The sequence below is a fragment of the Lingula anatina genome, chromosome 10, assembly GCF_051362555.1.
Source record: "Lingula anatina isolate TDL-2025a chromosome 10, LinAna3.0, whole genome shotgun sequence".
NCBI lineage: Eukaryota > Metazoa > Brachiopoda > Lingulata > Lingulida > Lingulidae > Lingula > Lingula anatina.
The window spans coordinates 6,252,917-6,276,759 of NC_141776.1; the positions used below are offsets into that span (position 1 = coordinate 6,252,917).

At 35.8% G+C, this 23,843-nt stretch overlaps 1 protein-coding gene across 1 annotated transcript in view; it reads left to right on the forward strand.

Annotated features, from left to right (window-relative positions):
• Window positions 1–17,688: 17,688 nt before the first annotated feature.
• Window positions 17,689–23,843, forward strand: part of LOC106153078 (uncharacterized) — a 42,435-nt gene continuing 36,280 nt past the window's right edge. Inside the window, exon 1 of the mRNA XM_086997070.1 lies at window positions 17,689–17,773. The gene's annotated coding sequence lies outside the window, so the exon portion shown is untranslated. The remainder of the gene's footprint in view (window positions 17,774–23,843) is intronic.

Below are 23,843 nucleotides of genomic sequence, written 5' to 3' on the forward strand. Positions count from 1 at the left end.
GAATCCCGTATTTGATCTCAAGTAAAGAGCATAGATACCGTTTTATGGTCATGCTCACGCAACAAAAATATGTATTTCATTTTAATCGAATTCACGTCCAACCAATATAAAAGAAGGTTCAACTCCAGCGAATATCGGGGGTCAGGAAATCGGTAAAACTGATACTTTATGCGTGCAAGGGACACAAACGGGACTCTCACTTTGGCTTTACAGACGACTACATTTTTCCAATACAAAGTCTTTTACAGAAGTCATTAAGAACATTTATTTTATTTTATTTTATTTTATTTTATTTTATTTTATTTTATTTTATTTTATTTATTTATTTATTATTATTATTATTATTTATTATTTTTTTTTTGTTATTGCGTGATAATTCTATTTGCACACAAAAATGAGATCATTTGACAAAGCGGTAGAATAATATATATAGTATAGGTATCTTGAGGATTCTTGCGTGCAATGGGTCGCAACACTTTACCAACACATAGTGTTTTTGGGGACGAAGCAAGTCTTCCGTGTAGTAATTCCTACAAGATGTATTTTATTAAAAATATTCTGCCATCAACTCCTGGCGGTGCATCTGAAGAACATTTTGTGGATTTGCAAGCTCACATAAACAGTCAGAATACTTTCACTGTATTATATGCTATAGAAATTCCACAATTCCTCCCCATTCCAAGAAAGATATCAACAATGATTATTGTGTCTGTGATGAATTTTTCTGGAAGCTTTCTTCAAAAATAAAAAAAGGCCCATTTTAGTCACTGATTTAAAAAATGAATTGCCCCAGTAAGCATGTCCTTCAGTTACACAGTTGAACCGGCTTTTTATTGGGATGAATTCATTCCCTACTTTCAAAAGAGAACGGGTCGTATTTTCACAAGTGAAACATATCATGTATATTCGGAATCGAAGGCATCATAACGATTAATGACAAAATCTGAGCGACAGAAGACGAAAACCTCGTTTAGAAACAAACGACAGCTAATTTTCTTTATCATTTGAATGATGCTTCAAACCCAAAGATGAGAAAGCGAGAGACCGCGTATACGTCTATAATCCATTTTCGCATTGAAATATTTATCAACATTTCCGATCAAAGCGATCCCAAATAAAATAAACGCAGACATAAAACACTAGTGTGCTGTACTAGGGATTTAATAAACATTCTCTAGACTGTACATTTCGCAGTGGTTCCATACTATAGGGTAACCACAAAACCACAACAATTTTTTGGTTAACTCTCCTTTTCTCCCCATGATCCTTTGGATGGCCTCATTTTTACCCGAATACCTCTCAAAATAAAAGAGAGAGAGAGAGAGAGAGAGAAAGAGAGAGAAAACAACCCTTAAGCGGCCCCCACCAAACGCCAAGTGGTCCTACCCCCGTAGTTGAAAGTAGCCCAAGTATGACAGATGAGTCGGTAATTTCTCTATCAAAACTGTAATTTCAATAAAAAATGAGTGTATGTTATCGCCGACGTGATACGCAGAGGCACCTCTCTGTCGCTCATCTATCTTCATTACACCGGCGACGAAGAAGCGCTGCCGACTAACGAGCGATAGCGACCTTTAACGGGCTTAGAACAGGGAAGGACCTGTTTAGTTTGCTACGTTGACAAGACTTTGGCGAGACGAAGGCGGCAGATGTTACCGAGTAAGGGTTTTTTAAAGTCGTTTGTCTTGCGTATGATTAAATGAATGTGTGGTATTCGATATTTTGATATACAGGTATTAGTTATATGGAGATTTTTTTTCAGTTAGGAGGATAAATGTTGAAAGGGAGTCAATATTGGGGAGAGAAGGAGGGGCAGTAGGTTTGCATACACGCACGCACACACGCATACGCACACACGCACACACAAAGAGAGAGAGAGAAAGAGAGTGAAAGCGACCAAGTAATCCTTCTTATTATATTATTCATTTAATTTCTGAATACTTCACCATTCTACTCACTACGCCAAAATACTGCAATAGACTTCGAATTCAATAAAAAACATTACCAATCATATTTGCGGTATTTGCGGTTGGAAATATCTCAGACATGCGCCGATACATTTCATTTAAAGCTTAATATAATCATGGGTAGTGAATAATAAGGGAGACTAATGCTGTTAAAGCAGGCTGATCGACCTGAAACGCATATGTTATTACATAACGGTATAATGTGTGCATTTAGAAATGTCTCAACGTCATATTTTTAGTTCATAATATCCTGAAAAGCTATTCCCAATTCTGATTTCAAAAGTGATAAAACTCCTCAAATAATGGTGTCGAAATTTCCTTTAGAAATGTCAGGAAGGTTACATGTATAAAGGAGGATGTAAATGTCTGGTGAGGCTTTTAGAACTAAGTTGTTTGATTAGAAATGGTATCCAACATGACACACAAGCGTCAGTGATATCCCTGTTTTTTTTTTTTTTTTTCTAGGAGAAAGTCACTTTCTCTCGAGGAAAATTCGATTTGGCAGGGAAATCCCAAACAGCATGATGCCTTTATGGAGAGAGGGGGAGGGGTGTACATGTACATGTATTGTATCTCGAGGCACAATTCTTTCTACACAGCATGTCGTTATAGGTTCCTGTCCTTTGGAAAAGAACCCTACTGTTGTTATTCCAAGAATTACAAAACAATCGGTGTGAGTTAGATGATAACAGAGCTTGGATGCCGTCACACACTCTTCTCATACTGTACTTATATGTGCGAGGTACTTTGAAGACTCACAAATCATTAAATTCAAAGCATAAAAGGTGAGATCGTATTGTTGTAATAAGATGGACGAAGATAGAATGAGAAATATATATTTTTTTATAGAAAATGTTTTATTTTTATTTTTAATTTATTTATCCTGGTTGGTAGTTCTTTACAATGACTGTGACCTAACGATATAAACTGTTGATAATGTACTCATACTACAATAACAATTTAAAAAGATTTTCACAAAGATTGTCTTCAAACATTATCATCAGTAAGCAATGCAATAAGTTTCTTTAACTAGATGGTGGTCGGTTAAGAATTTTTTTCTTTTTGTTTCCAAAAAATCGGAGTATATGTTATTTCTAAATAAAACTGAGCAATGACAGAAAATGTGTATAGTGCAGTCGCAGAGATGCATCACTGAAAACACTGACTTCTTTTGACATAAATGTATCCGATGTTTAAAAACAAATGACACTATTTTATTCACTACATTTATATGTATTTTGCACATTGCGCGGCGAACTAGAATCGTTTTTACTTGTTTATCACGAAAATCTAAGACTGGCATTATCTTGAAAGTAAAATAATCAAGATAAAAGCCTGCTCTCGTGCATTCTGTAATTTTACAGATGAAAATCTACCAACAAATCAAGAAGAATTTGTCATGAAGTGAAATCGGTTTGCGTCGAAGCTTAATGGAAGTTTGGCGATATTACATTTGACTTTCAAACGCAAGAGCATCTGACAGCCCGTCGTGCGATGCCGTCTTTAAGAAAATAGCTCTGGAAATGTCAACCCTCTTTCGGCATTGTCTATTGACTCGAAAAGACAGCGAGAAGCATGCAAGAGCCGCATGCATTAACGTGTCTGAGGCATCGCCTTGAGACGTAACATTATATCTGAAATTGATTAATTTTCGGGTCCAGTAGCTGCACGTCATCTGTGACCTTTCAAAAATCGACGTTTTTTAACGGCGATGTCGGCACACGTTTTCTACATGGGCTCAACGTGAGAAAAAAAGTCGTAATTAGGACTGTTACAGTTTAAAAAGGGTCTTTCGGTGATCTCTTGGGCAGTCCACATATTCATTGACTTCTCCCTCATCGCACGAGACCTTTTGGTTCTCTTGTCAGTGGATATTTCCCGTATAGTTTAACACAGTGGGAACTTTGCTTGAGTGCCTTTGTGTATAATAGCAAGGCATGAGGTCACAAAAAATATCAAAATAGGAAAACAAATCATGAAACAGATTAAAGATGAATAAATTCTCGGTGTTTGATTGATTGATTATGAGTTTTTGGGGTTTGAAGACGGGCTGGAGAAGGAGTGTGTTAAATTTCTAACATCTCCATGTTGCAGATGCTTTTTAACAGACACCACGTCACTTTTCGGTAAAACTTTTCACAAAACTAATTGGAATATTTTAGTTAATTCAACTATAGGATATTCATGCGAATGTATGCAAAATAACATGAACTTTCGTATTTATGGGCAAGTGTGAGATCTCAACGAAAATCAAAACGCATGAGTGAGGACGAACTTTGCAGATTATTATTATTATTATTATTATTATTATTATTTCGTATTTTTTATAGGCAATGAAAACTGCATGAATATGCACTTACATGAATGCATCTATTTATACACGTAAAAATGCGAAGGAACTGTTTTGTTTCACGCAAAACATCTCAGAACCCTTAGATATCAACTCAACAAGAATTTTTGTGGTATTTAATTATTTATATTTCTTTTTTTACTAGTTTTTTTCATAGTTTTTAACAAATATTTATAGTAGGCTTTGGCATCGCCGATCAAGAGAGCTGGAGCTATTTTTTAGCTATTCAGTCTGTTCATTTTCCGATATGACTGCTAATTTTCATGATACTAAGCGCGCTTCTTTGTATTTGAATTAGCTGGATAGATATTTGAAAATACCAAGCAGCTGCATAATATATGAATAAATTTATGACTGACTATAAAAAAGGATAAAGTTATTAATGGATTAATAACATTATTTGTAAAAGATGTATAAATAAATAAATGACGCTCATATTTTAACATGAACACGGGACAATCGTTCAAGATTCAGCAGACTTGTAAATAATTTAAATTGAATTGTGTCTTACATGACAATGATTTATTATGCTTTTCGTTCCCACTCGCCAAATAAAGAAATTCAAAGCATTTTAACAATAATTTTAACAATAATTGATGCACGTTTCACTACGTATAGTCCAGAATGCAAATTTAACATCACCTCTCTCTCTCTCTCTCTCTCTCTCTCTCTCTCACACACACAGTACGGTGCTACAGAATACGTGGGAGCTACTATGGGACTCTGCGAACTTATCCTTTGAATTTTAGCATAGTAATACGTAAGCATAACATTTAAGAGATTAACCCGATAAAACAAATCAAATTTGGCTTAATTTCAAACGGAAATGTCGAACCATATCTGTAATGTGAGTTTATTTTGCCTTTTTTATGTAAAGCCAATTTTGAAGAGAGAGAGAGATTATACTCCCACATCTGCCTTCAAATGCAACCATATTTGAGTTATTATCATTCGCTTCAATTGCACAATTTTGTTCCTTTTTAGTCGATAAGTATGCATAATTAGCCATCTAAATGGGCCATATTTCATAGTTACTATCTCACGGGGGTGAAACGCAAGCATCACGTGTGTGGCATATTGTATATCCAGAGTCAGGGCAAATAAAACGTCACACAACCGACGCGCTCAGTGTATTTGACGTTTTAATTCGTAGTTTGTTGTTCGATTAGAACACTTAGGCTTTATCTTCTTCCAGTCTGAAAATTACTGAAGACCCTTTTATGTATTGTTTTTCAAATTAACATCGTCCGGGTTGCACCAGGGAGATATCAGGGAGCGCCGCGCGATGCCGATCGTCTGCTCATTTGATGGAGCGCACCATTAATTATACCACAGATCATTTTTATTCATTTTCCAGAACTGTCAGGTTTGACTGGTGATTGATGTGGCTTTCGCTCTCTTAGCTGTCTTCTGGGGGATTTGATGGGTTTCGTTTTTGAGAAAAAAAAATGGGCAAATTTTCTGCACTTGGATGGTATGAAAAGCAATTGTTCAGCGTGCGTATCTATGCATTGAAAGAATAGGGCGATTTTTGTGGGCAGAAAAACGGCGGTGTCATGCACTGGACAGAAATAATACCGTCTTTCGAACTTAATTGCAATCAGTTAATTGACACAGACTCAGTTGGTCTATTAAATAACAAAGAAACAAATATGACAATGTGTGCTGTTTAAACATTAAACCGATTACTTTATAGCTTAGTCATCCATGTTTCAAAAATGAAACAAATAAAATGCGCAAATATATTGATGTATTCGACAAAACCACACTTAATCAATTAAAGAAATTGACAAGGAAATATTCAATTGATAGGAAAACGCTATTTTTGAAAAACCAAATGGAAATGTACGTGCCTGCTAACGCCCAAATCGCCTTGGTTTCCTAGTAAAGCCCACGTCTTTACTTGAGTTTGTTGCGTTTCTGTCTCCCTTTACGGACACAAATCACCTGATTTTACCCCAGTGTTCGGTGAAAGAAGGAAATGATTTCTTACATCCTAGAGGCAGTTAAGGCCGACCTTAGTCTGAAAAAAAATTCCCAAACGTGATTTAGAATCTCTAAAGTCCACTCTTTCCAGGTAACCTTTACGCTGCTTGACAGAAATCAAAGCAATTGCATCCCTGATATTTAACAAATTTGGGAAGAAGGCAAGGTATTTATCAGAATATGCGAAAATTCGATTATATACTTTGCTGTCAGATTGAAAGTGAATACAACGCTGGGTAAAATGATGAAGAACATCTGAAATTTTGGAATCATCATTGAAATATGGCGCCATGAAATAGACTCTTCGAAACAGAATTTCATTTTTATGTTATAGAACAATAAACAACTGCTGAGAAGAATGGCCGTTTAAGGTATCTATTCACAAATATTAACAGTTAGAATTTGATCATTTAGACAGATGGGCAATAATCTTACTAATGTGAGTGAACGAATAGTATCTTAAGAAAAATATAACCAAATACATCAATTTTTTTAAACTAGGAATATACGCATACAATCATGCTGTATTAATATAAGGAATAGAATAAAATCGGTTCACTTCATGTCAAATGTCATGAGGCAAACTTAGAGGATCACGTGCACCTTGAATGTGTATTTCAAAATAACATGACCCGACCCTAAATCGGTGTTAAATTTGATGCTTTTTACGGCCACTCACAGCGAGCTAAAATCCTACTTCGCGCCAGTGTTTGAATAATATACCATACAATGTCATTCAAATGACAACAAAAAGCGGGCAATAAAAAAGGGATGCTTTTGTTTACGGCCATCTTGTTTACAGACACTGACACGGATTGCTTAGATATCGGTACTTCTTGTGATATTTTAATACTCTAATTTGTTTCAGATTAGTTTATTTTAGAAGATCTAATAATGAGCTTATGATATACAAGCATGGGATTATAAACCAATCGAGATTGACAAGATTTTAAAGAGTTTCTTTCGAATTTATTGTTTTTACTTCAATGCTCTTTTGTGCAGCATATGTGTTTTCATAATATTTTAACATATGTCATAAATCGACCATGGCAACCGATATGGTTTAGTTTCAATTTTCGAAAAATTGCCGAAAATGATAGCAATGTTTGGCCGATATGGTATAGGTAAAATTATTTTATTTCCAATCGCGCTTTTGCACTGATACACTGATTTTCTACGTAGTACATTATTCTCTTTGTATAAATGTCATTTGAATTCTACCAGTTTGAATGAATTTGGGTATCTTTCTGCATCATCTCTGTAACACAATTTAAACAATGCACACGTCCGCTGGCATTAAAGGAACAATTTCTTTCAGGCAGTGAGTCTATGCAATTAAATATTTCTTACGTGAACTTATAACCCCCACGAGCTGTCGTCTGTCGAATCGCAAGCCAGCTCGCGCTCCTGATTCCGCAGCAGACAATCAATCGTGAAGAGGTCATGTGATCAAGCCACGCCTCCTCTGGTTTATCATATCTAAAAGAGAAGTGAGCCCTCGAGCAGTCGTTTTCTCCTGCATTAGTCGACATTTGCTGGTTTTTATTGCGCTATCCTGTGTGCTTCAGTTGCAGGTCAACCGGCAGACGATCGATCACTTAGGCGCCTAGATCCGCGTGATTGGCTTGGCGCCATTGCTGATTGTGGGCTCTCATCTTCCACCATATCGGTTGAAAATGGCGAAAAGGATTTGAGAAAAAAGAACTTCTCAAGCAGAATTTCTGTAATTAACAGTACAAGGCAGAGTTTAATACATCAAGCATCGATTGGTAAGTTATGTATTGGTTATTATTTATTTTTTTTACATTTCTTAATAAACAATGTAACATCCATATCAACTGTATGTGCAGATACAGACCAATCCTGTAGAAAACATATGGCGGTTTTGACTTATTCATGGCCCAAAACTATGTTCTATCTTCTGACAAAATCAAAATCAAAATAACAAATGTAACCACTCGTTTTCTTACAAAATAAAACCCCCAAAAGAATCGGGAGAATGAGCTTTGTAAAGAGCGCTATAGTATCGCAATATTCCTTGTAATGTCGCACTATCCCCAACATCCCTTAGTTTGGGAGCGTTTGAAGCTCTAGGCAAACTGGAGGACCCTAAATAGAGAGAAAACCAACACCAAGAAAAAACTTAACCATGTTTAATTTATTCAGAAAGGAAGAAATAGTGCTATTGTTGGCAATTTTATTTACAGAAGAATACCCTTGGTTGCCATCATGCATGCATGCCATATGCCTGTTGTAATTCATTTGAATGTTATCATTATTTTTGTGCAAAAATAACTGGATTAAACGATCCAGGGAGGCACCGTGTTGATAATACACATTGCTGTAGAGTTCGGAGGCCCTCTCCCTCTCCCTCTTAATCTTTTTTAAAAAATCTTAGACTGTCTCCATGGAATATCATTAGATGAAAATTATCTTTAAAAAAAACTGCATAACAATTAAAGATAACAATTACTATTTGATGTATATTATATTATATTATATTATATTATATTATATTATATTATATTATATTATATTATATTATATTATATTATATTATATTATTATAATCATCAGTGATAGACGCCAATAAATGAAATGTTGTGGGATTTAAAAACATTTTTTTTTTTCTGTTTTCTTTTCTCAACATTTGCTACAAATATCTAAATTAATTTTCCGAAAAAAGGGGTGACACGTGCAGTTTCGCGGCAAATATTGTACGTTTTATTGCATGTTCAGCAAGAAAATATCTGTCCCAGGTCATAAACAAACAAACAAACAAAACATCATTTTAAGTTCTGTAAACCTGTTGGCACATCGTTAAAGATTTCTTACTTCTTTTAACTTCCTTTTAAAGAAAAAAAATGACAATTCACTAACACGATCTATAAAGGTTTTAGATTTTTTATCGCTATGGTCTCAAAACCCACTCTAGAAACTATCGATTTTTATGTTCCACTATCTACTTATACATGACCTTCAATCGCAGGTCTGTATAACAATACATTTCAACGTTAGAGGCAAATGTTTCATTTTGTTGCTTTGGACCTAATTTCATTTATTTATTTATTTGTCATTTATTTATTTGTTGTTTTTTTTATTTATTTATTTTACGCAGGCCCTACTTATTACAGTATTAGCAAATCTCAAGGATAGAGAGTTATTTCAGAAAGAACCCTGCCAAGGTTCGATAAATTATGAAGTTCGAAATAAATGTCACGACTAATTTTAACATACTGTACATAGCACAGTATTAGCAAGTCTCCAGGATACAGTGCCATTTCAGAAAGAACCATGTCAATGTTCCATTAATTATGAAGCTCGAATTAAATGTCACAACTAATATGAATATACTGTACAATAAGCACACAAAGCAATAAAGACCGCTTATTATTGTCAATTACACGTCACTTCCTTTTTACGTTTTTGGACTTCCTACAAGCGATCGCACGAAGGTAGAACATGTTCGCCCATGTTGTCAAGGAAAAACGCACGTAAAACGCAGCGCGTTTCCCAGCCCTGATTCCCAACCCCGTTTACGCACGTCTACAAACTCTGCCCGTCTTATATCCCTAAGCGAATGCCATCCTAAATTGAATTTATTTATTTATTTATTTTAATTTCTATTTATTTATTTTAATTTATTTATTATTATTATTATTTGACTAAAAACATTTCATGACAACATAGGTTCAGTAGTCGAAAATATGGAAACGTCATTTGGTAATTATCACTAATAGCGCTATAAGCTGTGGGCTTTAGACGTTTTAAGTAATTCTGAATTACATATGCCGGCATTATTTATTTATTTGTTTTGAGGTTTTGGTTTTATGAGCCACGATACTGGTGTCATTACCTAGAAAACTGTTTTCACTTCGAAATGAGATGCCGCGTTAGTACATTTTTGTTTCTGATACTAGGATTGTGAAAAGGCTAGCCGTAATATTTCATGGAAAACGGCGTTAAATCACCGTCAGCCGTAGTGTAAAGGTAATCCGTCGAATGATTTACATATAAAGTATATGCTCTTTATTGCGACTCGTTTAGGTTCACATTTCCTCAAATATTCCCCCATATTACCGTAAGCTAATCATAAATTTGAATTTCTTCATTCTGTCTCTTTTTCTGTGTATGTATGGTTTATTCTTAGATTCATTATTTACTCATTCTTTCTTTTTGTACAGGGTGCAAAGAGCTGTCGGCTGCCTTATTGCCAACATAATATCTTTGACTCTCTCATTTTTTTAATCTTTTTAGACTGTATATAAACACTGGTAATGTCAGTATCTGTCGCTAGATGGCAGCGCCATCGTTCTACAGTGAAAGCCATAATCAGAACAGGGAGGGCAAATGAAACGACCTCGCCAGAAATGGGTCCTGTTTCAAAATTAAGAAAAATCTATAGTTTTTGTACTTATCTTAGAATGCTCAAATCAAATGGCACTGTGAAGCACGTTGCTTCGACTTTGTAATATTGTTTTTAAGAGCATTTTGCTAACAAAATCCCCGCAGTAAACGTTATTGGTGTTCCAAAACGGCCAATTGTCACAAAAATTTTGTTAAGACTATCACAGTTCGCTATAATGGCATATTTAAAACGAGGTAAACATTTTTAGGTATCATGGTCACGTATATCTTGGCTAAAATTTTAAGATGCCGTTCTTTTTTTAAATAAATGTTTGACCTAATCGTTTTGTGAAGAAGGTCCGAGACAAATGCGAAGGCCAACGAGCTAATCCCTGGTTCTCAAGGAATACAGCCAGCCCCCCCCCCCCCCCCCAACTTGCCTCTACGCGCCATCCCAACACCTGTTCCCCCTGAACCCTAAGTCCTGAATCCAACAGCTCGTAACTCAATACTCACGGTATGTTACAGGTACTGACGATATGCTAAACGTACCGGTATTAAACAAAACAATTTTATTAAGTATCCCTTCTGTACTTTTTTCTTTTAACAAATAAGCTGCCATCTTCAAAACTGATTCGATTCACTCATTTAAACAGCATGAGGATTTATTCAACCATTATCACAGAAAATGCTAAATGAAATTTTTACATTGTATCATGTCTCGATTCCCACGACCACAATAAAATTGCAATTGTCTCATTCATGTTCTTTCCAGACTTTAGAGCATTGAGCCAAATATAATATAATTTAGAATACCTTGCTCTTTGTTACTCATTTTACTCTCTGTCGTATGTTCTATACGTAACTGCAATAACAGTGTCAAATTTCCAAATGTCACCAAGCAATAATTCATCCTTTACGAGAACAACACTTTAGGCCACAGGAACCGCTTTTACACAGCGAATTGGTCAGTAGAAGGATCAAGGACTGACCAGCCCGTGCCTGTCCTAGTAGATAACTCATACTGCAATAGGTCAGTGCTGTTGGACATTCCATCTCAGGCCAAAGACCACTCATCACACCTAAGTGACCTCTCAGATAATTACACAGCGGAGTTCATTTTACCGTGTTATTCAATCGGGATGACTTGGTGTTTGATAGTGACAGTGAGACCGGAGGGTGCACTGGGCTGCCCTGCCTCCGACGGTGCACAAACAATGGGTACAGTTACTGGGTGTCATGCAGTGCGTTTGCCGAGAAATGAAGGCGTTTTGCATTATTTGGTTTACTCGTTCCTCTCTCTTTCTGTCGCTCCGTCGCTCTCTTACTTACTCAGTGCTCAATAAATCAATCAATCAACCAACCAGGAGAATGTTTGACTTCATGCAGCTTTTATGATGATCTCGTTTCGCACTGGATTACTTTTTACATGATTATTTCTAAATTTTTTTGTATCCATACTAGCTTCCTTTAAAACAAGAATTTAAAACCCAAAATCTGCATGTGATTGTGTGGTGGGATATGCAATCACTGACTGTATTATTTTCTTCAAGACATGTGTTAACAAACAGTTTTCTATATTTCCCATATATCTCCTAATATTTGATTGTCACGCTTGAATAATGTAAGATCTGGGTACACATATGATGTAACTGAAAGCGTGGGAAAAATCAAAGCCACAGATACATGTACTTGTATGGTTCGTTTCTGATGAAGGCAATGGGTCGTATATTTTGATCAAATAACCAAAGCACCCGGTAGTTATAAAAATCAGAGAATAAATCTGAAACCACAGAGCCAACCGCAAACACCCAGATAAGATCGGACAATAAATAAAACAATTCCTTTAAAGGCACATCCGAGTTCAACCAACCCATATCACCCCCTCCAGATCGGCGTTGGACAATTTCGGTAGATCCTCTTGGGAGATAGCGTTCTCGTCCACGGTAGTAAGATACATTATCAGTGATGTATTTGTACCGTGTGAACCCCAACATTTTGACAGCTCTCGCATGTCAAAACTCACCCCGTAACCCAATCACCAAACTGCTAGACCCCAAATATTCGGTTATGAGCAAAGATCAGGGGGTGTTTGGGCGAGGAACAATACAGGGCAGTATGTCCCGGTGTATGGACCGGCTTGAAATAAAGCATTTTTCGTTTTCATCACGAATTCTCCACAAAAGGTTCTTCGCTCTCATCTGTCGCACGCTGCCGTAAGGATAAGGGTTCTCGGTGCAAGGTTTTGACACCTGTCAAAAGTGACGGGTTCACTGAGTGCAGAATCGTAAACTGACATACCTGTAGAAACATACTACTCGGATGCGACTGTGTTGTCTTACGTGTTATGGCAGTAATATGACAGCCAGACGTCGCCTTTGATTTACCTGAATGAAAGATGCATGTATATTTGTTTTGAACATAGTGTGTCCCACTAAATTAAACCTTACCATATACCAAATGTTTCTTTTTTAGATACGGATCATACACAATAAACTGAAAATGGAACCTGGAGATTTTAAGTGGTGCAGTTTTGGTGCGAAATACTCCATTCAGAGGAATTCGAAGCGTGTACATGAATGCCAAAATATCAAATGTGCTTTTTTTAAATGTCTTCATTTATTGATACCTTGACGTGATTTTTAAATCAAGTTTAGAATTTTGCTCGGGATAAACAAAATACAATGTCTTCCTTCTTTAGAATAAAATCCCTCGGTGTGTAATTTGTTGTTTATGCCCATGGGCTAATACATTATTGAAGTTGACTGCAATACATAGTTCAAAGTTTATCGATTGATTTTATTTGGTAATTTTTTCCTGCTTGAACGATGTTAACCTGTTTCATATTCGCTCAATTATCAACAAAATGAAGCTTTTTTTTTCACTTTTCACCCTTTATTATGTTGGTGATCACTGTACACTTTGGTGCGCCGATACCATTTCCGGGATCAAGTCCACGCCAGTCAAGTTTTCTTTATACATATTGTCGGTGATGGTACGCATTACTTCCGCCTTTTGTTTGCTGAAAGACAAATAATGTCACAGCTTATTGTTGTTTATTTGAGAAAATACTGGGTATTAGGCAATTCGAATAGGAATAAAAACGGTAAGATTCCAGACACAGAACTACTTTTGACATTGTATTCATTTAATCCCTGAAAAACATACATGAACATATTTTGGGAATACGCTTTGCACAAACGTTATATCTTTACTATATCAATTGTCCATTTTGTCATATGTTGGTGTACGCATATGTAATATATATCAACAATCAATGACTATTAACTTTTCACTTTTGCTCTAGATAATCAAAGAGAGTGATAGTGATGGTACAGGATGATCTCTTCTCAAAATTTGGCATTTATTGTCTCTCCTCTTTTGATTAATTCTACTTCAAAGGCGTTTCCCTAATACTTTATTCTATATTGTACAAGGTCATTAAATGCCTGCAGTAGTACTGGAATAAATTGAATTGAATATACGCTAGAAGTCAAGGCCGTCGTGAAAGTACATTATATTGCCTGGAAATTTAGCAAATTCTCTAGGGAAAGGCGCTGTCAATAAATACAGTATACAAAAAGTTCTAATTCTTATAACAGGCCCGCGTAGATGTATCCACGCTTCATAAGCAAAATAAACAGGGGAGCGACGTGTGTATGGTAAAGTGTATGTGCAATTATTTTCCAGCTGGGCCAGCATTTTTTGGTTAATTATGTATGAATTATTTGTCATAATTTGTCAGAAATCGTTTCACCTGAAATGACTTGAAATGGTTGGTTGCTTTTTGCCATTGTATCTTTATTCTGAAAATAAGAGGAGGAAGAAGAAAACAACGTGACCTACATGTAGGATGTCGAGTGATGGTTCACAACTTCATAACATTTTCGAATGGTATATCAACATTGAAACAACACGTTTTCAAATGTTATGGGAACTTCTTCATAAATTTACGAAATAAATATTTAGAGAGAAAAAAAAATGAAAAAAGATTTCAATCTGCAAATAATCATTATTGTAAAATAAGCTTATTTTTGCAAGAAAAAATGAGGAATATTTTGTAAATGTATGTTGTCTGTAGCATCGAGGGGTGAGTACTGTGTATAATGTACATATATTGAAAAATTTCTTAAAAATCTAAAAAATATATTGCACTTTCAATCACGACACATACAGTGCATCTTGTAGTCACAAATGATTTCACTCACAAAGAAAATTCATAAAACATTGACATTTATAATGGGGCGTAGCTAAATCTCAAAATTAGTCCTTAGTTTGCCCACAGCAAGTTGTGATCTTCTTCGTGGTGAAAATTTGACAATGATATAGATATCAGTGTTCATTTATGGGAAACTCTACATTTTATTTATTCTTTATTAAAAGCCCTCTTAATATCAATTGGTATTCCATACATACAAGGAGGAATTTAATTTAGGCCCAACAAAAATAGAACCGAACCCTGTTGTACGCATAATATACATTCCAGAAAAGGATGTCTGGATTATTATTTATTATTATTATTATTATTATTATTATTTTACTTCTAAATAATGAACCGCTTCATGTACCTCATACAGGATACTAAAGTGTCGGGATAATTTTGGCAAATAAAAATGAATTAGTCCACAATCAATAGTGCCTACATAAGAGCAATCACACTGCGTAATAAGGCGCTAAGATAGGGACTGTTAACCAGTCTGTGAATGCAAACGTACGATGCATTCCCACTCTTGTTTGAGGGACAGCACATTTCCAACATGCACAGAATTCTTTCACCATAACTTTTACAATGATATTAAAAATCTAAGGCATAAATATTGTCCACAAACGTCGTGTCACCAAAGAAGAGCCGTGTCATAGATCATCGTGACAGACTCCTGTGTGCTGTCTGACTTACCCACTTCAGAGTGGTGACAAGATGCTGTGACAACCTTCTGATGTTTAAACGGTGACACCGTATTTGTCACCGGGCAGCTTGATGAGAAAAAGCACATTCTAAGGACTCGTAAACAGCGCACTTGTCGGGGTTAATCGGTGCTCTCACGCGAACTTGCTGACTTTTTGTGTGGCAGTATTAGCTTTAGGTGACGATATTAGGGGGCCATCTCGATTTTGACATAAAACAAAGGAAAGCAGTGTTATAAATTTCTGCCGCGACTGTTCTACAGTTCTACAATTCTGCGCAATATGTATGGATACGTGTTTTTGTACGCAGCTCTTTAATCTTATGATAGATTTGGTTAACTGCCAGCTTGCTTGTACGTTTTCCTCTTTTTTGACAAGTCACCAATCAGCTCCCAGTGAAGTGATACAACACATTTTCAGTATATGTATGTGGCATGAATAATTCTGGTGTATTTATTCCATCTGTTTGTTCTTTCTGATCTCCTTCAGATTTTGTATATTAAAAATATCTTCAAAACATGGTCGAAATATTTACATACCTTTTGGTACTTGCTGCTACGCATGTCTTAATATGGAATAGTAGACACCGGTATGTGAAAAAAAAAGGAAAAGGAAGAAAGAAAGAAAGAAGAACGACAAAAGTTAGGAAAAGGAGAGTAAAAACGTTCCAGACAAAGAAGGCAAGCAAAATCACATGAAAATATTATACCTTCGAGTCCATGTCTCACTGGTGACATGTCCTAAGTCTTCGATACGGGCGACGGACGTTAGGGAGTAGCCGTGCATGAAACGTGAGGGACACTAACGCTCCGACGTCGCGGACCCGCATGGCAACCAAAAGGCAAACGCTTATTAAGATAGATGGACGCGGTCACGCTAAAGCCTGCAGCAGCTGTCTTTTTTTTCTTGTTGGTGTCCTTCTTGTTAATTTTTCGTGTCTTCTGGTAGTAACCTGAAGTGATTTATTTTCTCAGAAATGCAAAGGGCGTTTGTCCGCTTTCCGAAAAGAAAAAACCTATTAAATCAGGGCGTTTCTTTGGGGTTTCAATACTTACGCACATTTTATGTCGCAACATTACATAAAATATAATACCACTTTGGTTGAATGCATTTGTTAACAGTATTTGAAGTAATACTTAGTTATAACGCTCTGCTGTGAACCTGTTTCATACACTGTATAGATAAGTTAAGTTTATAGTAATATACTATGGGCCAGGGTGATGACGTAGTTGTGAAAAAAATCTCACTGGACAGAAGAGTGCCCAGCTAGCGAACCCAGGTTAAGAACTTAAAATACTAAGTAAATAATAATTTCTGTAGCCCTGGTAGTTATTGACTTCGTACATATATCAACAAAGAACACGTAGCACGATTTTTGCTTAGTCTCTTTACAAAATGTTTGTAATTTCCTTCAATCTATATTTAATGATTAATGTAATTTTTAGTAGACATCAGTAAATATTCAAGGCACTTGGTGTTATGAAAGAAACGTGTCATGTTGGAAATCTTCACTGTTCGTTGAGGAGTCTTGACCAACATGAAATGGCTTTCATGTTTTTTTTTTTTTATTTAATTTCAGTCCTCCAATTTTTTTTTTTTCAATTAAATAAAATTATTTTTGGAGTGAACAGTCGGGATAAATGCAAATTAATTTATGTAGACGGAAAAATTTGAACCACAGAATGTTACTGGGTCTACCCAAGTTTATTATCTCTATTATTGGGCCAAAGTATGACAGTTAAATTTATAGAATATATGTCTAGTCCTGGAATCTCGCGCGAAAGGCTCGGGGGAACGAGATTAGCTCAATTTCATGATTAACGACGGCGCGCGTCACGTTGCATCTTGTCTCATCTACAGATGATAAATGTGAGTTAAATTAATAAAATGTGAGTAATATCTCCCAGAAATTAAAGTAGATTTATTTTTCAGCATAGACGGCTCGTATTGTTCCTGACGCCGATTACCAATCCCAAACACTCAATCAGCATGGATGTACCATCCCCGGGAATTGAATTACGTATGCTCATGGGTCGGCGTGCTCAAAGAGTGCCCCGTTATCACGAGTAACGGGAAAAGTGTATTAGGTTGAAACACACGGTCCTGACGTGGCTGTCTTTTTTCTTTATTTCAGAGAAATTTGGAGCAGCTGGGAAAGTAACTGGGGCGGGATTTCTGAACGTTTCTTTGGAGGAAAAGCGACCTGCCCGGCTTTAATGTAAGTAAACGTTGATCAAATTAAAGCTCTTGGGGATATTTGATGTTTTTTTAATAACTGAATCTGAAGATATATTCTGTAGTAGTCATTATGATTTTTTTGATAATTGTGCATTTAATCGTTCTTTAAATAGATGTCTTATTAGTTATTTTTCTTCCCCCCTTTTTATTCCCCCGTTAAGTCAAGCAATTCTTTATAATGTAAATAGAAAAGCTGTTTTTTTTTTAGTCAATCGTGATTGTTTATCGAAACTGGAGAAGCGATTCTGTTATATTGTAGAAAAAAAAACAAAAGTATTGTATGTCAGACTATTATCACGACAATAATAATAATAATAATAATAATAATAATAATAATAATAATAATAATAATAATAATAATAATAATAATGAATGACAGTTCACGAGTAAAATGATTTGAATTTAAGGTAGGAAGTTGGTGATAATGTAAACATGCTGAAGATGTAAACGGCGTATCTCAAGTATATTATTTATTTATTTATTTATTTATTTATTTATTTATTTATTTATTACCAGGGGCGGACTACGGCCATCATCTGGGTCTTCCAGTTTTTAAAGTTTATATTGACAGGTATCTATTTTTTTCTGTCGGAAGACGGTCAAAAATGGAGAATGAAACAACAAAGATAATTTGGAAGACAATATCTCTGGATCTACCCCTGTTTACTGATACATTCAGAGCTGTGCATGTGGTGTTACGTTTAGTCCTTGAACTTAATTGATGAATAACCTTAAATTTTATTCTTCATGACGTGAACGCCTACACGTACACGCAGTTTGTTGCTTACTTTTCACTCTGATATTGCAGAAATGGAATCTGGGCTGGTTCCTCACCGCAGGTTGGTTCCGAGCTCTATCCCTAAAATTTAATATCTCTAATAATCCTCTAATAATCCTTAGAATCTTGCTGTTACATTGTTGCTGTTGTGTTTGGTCACAGATTTAATGGAATATATTGAGGATGTTGCAAAAACGAAATAAATAGGGGGGTTCTATTTCAGTAGCAATAAAAAGCATATAAAAGTGCAAACGAAACGTCTGGGATTTGCCTAGATATGCGGGGCCACATGCAACTTGCCATGGGCTGTTTTCATTTACAAAAGGACATTTTAGATAAATATATATTTTACCGATGGTATTTTTTTACCTAAGATTATAGGCATCGTGAATAGTAACTTTGACACCCATGTGATTATTTGGTGATGAAATTACCGTCTTCATGGACCTTCGTGTATGGTCATTTTTTGTGCTCGACAAATTGAAATTGAAAACTGCCTTCCTTGGCGCCATCTTTGCAAGGCTATCACAGCCCCAGAAGTCGTAGTATGACGACACAGGCATTAATCTCTATCAGTTACAGCATCCATTCTCTTTAATCCATCACTTTCTAACTCAATAATTGTACTTGGTTGTATCAGATTAAAACTGCCGTTCGTGATGGAATTGTGATCGTTTTGGGACACGGTTTCACAATCGAAACTTTGACTTAATTCTGAGTAATTCTGAACATTTCAGTGTACTTTGGTCCATCTGTTAGTAAACGCCCCCTACGTGTATGTGACTTTACTTATCAGACCGTATTGACATGCCAAACGCAAGGAAATTATCGAAATATTGCCGAAAATAGCGAAAAAGAAATAAGAAAAGTTCTTTATCGTCTGCTCAAGAAAACAGACTGATTCGCCCGGTGAAGGCAAATGGCTTCGCGACACATGAAGCCGGGCTGATGACCAATAATTCACAGCAACGAGACTTGCGATAAAAGTGCGCTCATTTGCCGCCTCTAACTTGTTTTTTGAGAGACGCGGACCTCAGCTTGTCGTCTGCTGCGCCATGGATGACAGACGATAGACACCAAAGCAGTTAAAAGGACCTTACTACAGCAGGACGCTAGTAACTTGGTGTATTTACAATTAGTCACAGTTTCACACTGGCAAAGATTATACCGTAACGTCACAATGTCAGCAATCTGACCCAACTTCGAGATGGTAAAAGACAATTACTACTATGTAGGTTATATAAATTGACAGTCTTTATTTATTTATTTTTCAGTTTTAAACGGATTTTGAGCATAAACATACCGATCAATCTTCGCGAGAATACTTTATCGTCAACTAATTATAAAACGTTATGATACTTTCATTTGTGAATTGCTTCATTTTCCATGGTTTCCTTGGTCCTTTGCTCTCATTGCCCAGTACAGGAAGCTAAATTCAGTTAAGTTACATTATATAAATAATTGGAAAATGTGAAATTAGAAAGAATAAAGAAGTTAACGGAATATGATTCTTTATAACGGTGGGAGGATTTCAATTATTTACGTTATATATATATATATATATACTTAGTATATGTGTTGATCAGATTTTCTTGGGGCAAAACCATTAAGTATAGTTTACCTAAAATATATGGGATTCAAGCGTCTTTGGTCATCGAGGGTGGAAAGAAAAAACCGGTTGAAGGCATGACATTAGTATTTTCTATCAAACTTATTGTGTACAGGTACATGTAGGTGGAGAAATGTGGAGATGCACGTAAATACATATATAAGATAATTGATTAATAAATGGAAATTGAATAAATAGATTAACGAATTTATTAATATATTAATATTTGATCTGAATGCCGAATATATATACAAGCAAGCAAAAAAATCGCTCTTTGCAAGATTTATGACTGCGTTCAATTTGCTGGTAAAATCACCTGAGTAAGCGATGTAATTAAAAGCCAGCACTCCGGTTTGGAGACGACGACGCAGCACCGCAGCTTTTTATAGACGCAAGGGTTAGCAAATGATATGCATTACGTCAGTGAAAAAATACAGTAGCATTGTTCTTTCAGAGGTAATCTGGGTGCATATTAGTTCCCAGGCAACGTTCCCATTGTGTATCATCGAAGAAAACTTGCAAAAATTTGCCGTATTAGTTGTTCAATATTTCTACTTATTTTGGACTTTTTGTCGTTTTTCGTTACAAAATCTGGATTTTTTAAAAATTTTTTGCTTCATTGTTGATGTCAAGAAAATCGAATGATATATCTATTTTTGAATAAAATGAGGAACACAGCTATTGTTTACAGATTGTCCATTGCCTCCGGAACGGACTGCTCCCAGCCTGTATATCCCCCCCCCCCTTCCTGTCCCCTGCCGTCTACCCACAACTATATTATTGATGTTGACATCATAAATCTAAACATTAGACAGGAAATAAACAATTGTACAAAACAAAGGTACATTTCACGGATCATTTTAAGATCACATTCGTTCTCTTCATAAGATTCCCGCGATTTATCCTAATAAAACTTATTTATGGACATCAAAACAGAAAAGAAATGAAATGAAATAAAAGTAAGATGCAGTAGCCTCCGTTCATCTCAGCGCACTACTCCGTCCTTTGTGAAATTAACATTGCAAAAGTAAGGCACTGCTTTCGGACTTTGACCTAGACTACGTTAACGAAGACCTATAATTCATCCAAGTGGGAATGAACAAAAACACGACTCAACACGTCAACTAAATTGACACTGTCGCGACTCTTATACAAATACATGTACTACAGTGCCAGCTAGTTGTAGCAGTAACACAAGTAGCATGGGAATCGTTCCTTGACCCACAAGTATACCCTGCTCATTTCGACGACTGACCATTGTTTGAAGCATCTGTCCGAACTTCGTGATTATTTTAGCGTTATTCATGCACCATGTTCTCGTGGAAATAGGAACCTACAATGTATGTCGCCTTGTGCATTTGCCAACTATAATTGTTGCACCGTAAATGTAAGTACACATAAGATTTCGTAGTCTTACAATTAAAGGTATTTTCATTATTTGTTTTGCAGGTGTAACCATCATTACCAATTATTATTATTATTATTATTCTTGTTGTTCTTGGTGGTAGTGGTGGTTGTTGTGGTTATGTTGATGTTGTTGTTAAATCCATTTAGTCTACAAAATTGACAAGAGTATTCAGTACAAAGATGATCAATGATTTTCAAAGAAAGTGTCACTCAAGCACAAATTGCCGTATTTAGTGTCCATTTTATGGGTAGGCCTACATGTAATTCTACGTGTTCAACTTATATATATAGATGGATACATTCCCTCTTTAATTTGAAATACATGGATGTTGTTGATCTTTGGATGTTTCTATTAGACATGGGGTACATATAAGTGAGTTTAAGGTTTTAGTATTCGATATGTAGCTGTATCACATACATGTCTAGAGCAGGAATAACATACTTTATAATTGATATCACACTTCCGTAATTAAGCAAATCAATGTCTTGAGAGTGTGAATATTTGGGAAAACAGGCGTTTATCTCTAAATCTAAAACCGAAGTGTACGTTTGGGTTTGGAGATATAAAACTGTAGAACCTCAAATTAATCGCTTGGTAACCAAACCTGACTGTCACGTGATCTAGGGCTTCTCAGTGGATTGATCGGAGTCTCCAAACAAATCACCGAAACCCCACAGGTCCTGCAATTATCTCAGAAAAAAATGCAACTCCCTCATCCATTTTCTTTTCTTTTTTTCTGCGAACTTGAGGATCTTCGCGAAGGCGTTGTTGTTGCGGGTATAACGCACAAATAGCACTCGAGTAGCATTGGGGTTAACAGAATATGTGACGAAGATCACGCAAGCGGCGCAGAGGGTTGGTGTCACGGAGTCAAAGACTGGCGTTGAGATGAAATTGATTTTACACTTGATAGGTCTCGCCAGATTGGAAATGATCTTTGTCATTTGACCTCGGATTTCAGATTCATTGCAATATTACGTGCAGCGTAGGGTTAAATTGTTCTCGATCTTCAATCATTCCTCTCCTTTTTTTCCCTTCCTTTTTTCCACACACAAATATAAGTGCACTTTATGTGTAATGTTATTTAAGATTATTTTCCTTATGCCAGTGTGGTGTGCGGAAAATTGTATTCTATTTCAAATCTTAATTTGTCTCCATTATATTTTATCAATTTTTTACTTTCAAAATCGTTGTAGATTAATTGTATAAAAACAATTAATAATATTACTTTCAATTAAAGCGAGGTGGCAATTAAATGAAGCTGAATGATTAAAAAAGCTGTCTTTGATAAATATACCGCCGTTGTTTTTGGTCAAACGTGAAACTTTCTCCAAGTCGCCATTTAACCGTCTCATGTTATATCTTGAGAATTCTTTTTCTTTTTCATCAAATTACTTAATATAATTGCCTGTTTCACATTGTTTGGTCTCCACAGGTTTTTCTTGTCTTTGGAACGTATGTTCAGTGGTAAAGGATACCCGACGAATTCACCAAGTCATAGTCACGTACAAACCATTATTGTTTTTTTTTTTTTTTTTTTTACATTTAAAAATTTCTCTGAGTCATGACTAAATATCTGTCACCATTGTTTTTACATGAAACTTGTAAGTCACTTCAAGTAATAACTAATTTTTGCCTTGAAATTCACTTAGTCATAATTAAATTTTATTCACCATGGCGTTTGTCCTGAAAGTTACGGACTCATGACTAAATTTAATTTCTGTCATGGTTTTTTTTTTTTTTTTTTTGTTACTTGAAACTCACGGGGTCTTTAATAAATTTATGTCACAATGTCAATTAATATTATTATTGAAAGTCATAATTCCATGAACACGAGCTTTTGGCACTTTTGGCAACCAACTGGTATTGTATAAGCACAGGAAGCAACGGAAAATGGAAATGCTGTATCCTGTATCTGTCGCGTTGAGGACAATATGAATTTTCATGAGCGTAAGAGTCATGTTGGGCGAGGGGAAGGGGGGGAGGGGGAGCTGGTTCGCTACCACTCGTTTCCACCACTTAAGGCATAACCGAAGGGAGGAGGGGAATTATGACTTTCAATAATAATAATAATAATACATTGTGAAATTCCTTCATCGTAATTTTTTTTCTGATCGGTCAACTCCCCACTTAATATTTGTTTCCTATTTACTTGATATTAACGTCGTGGTGAACCACAAGTCTTTTTATCTATGTCGCGGATCGGGGATACTTGTATTAAGTTTTTCCTCGTATAATCTTTATAATCTCTTTAC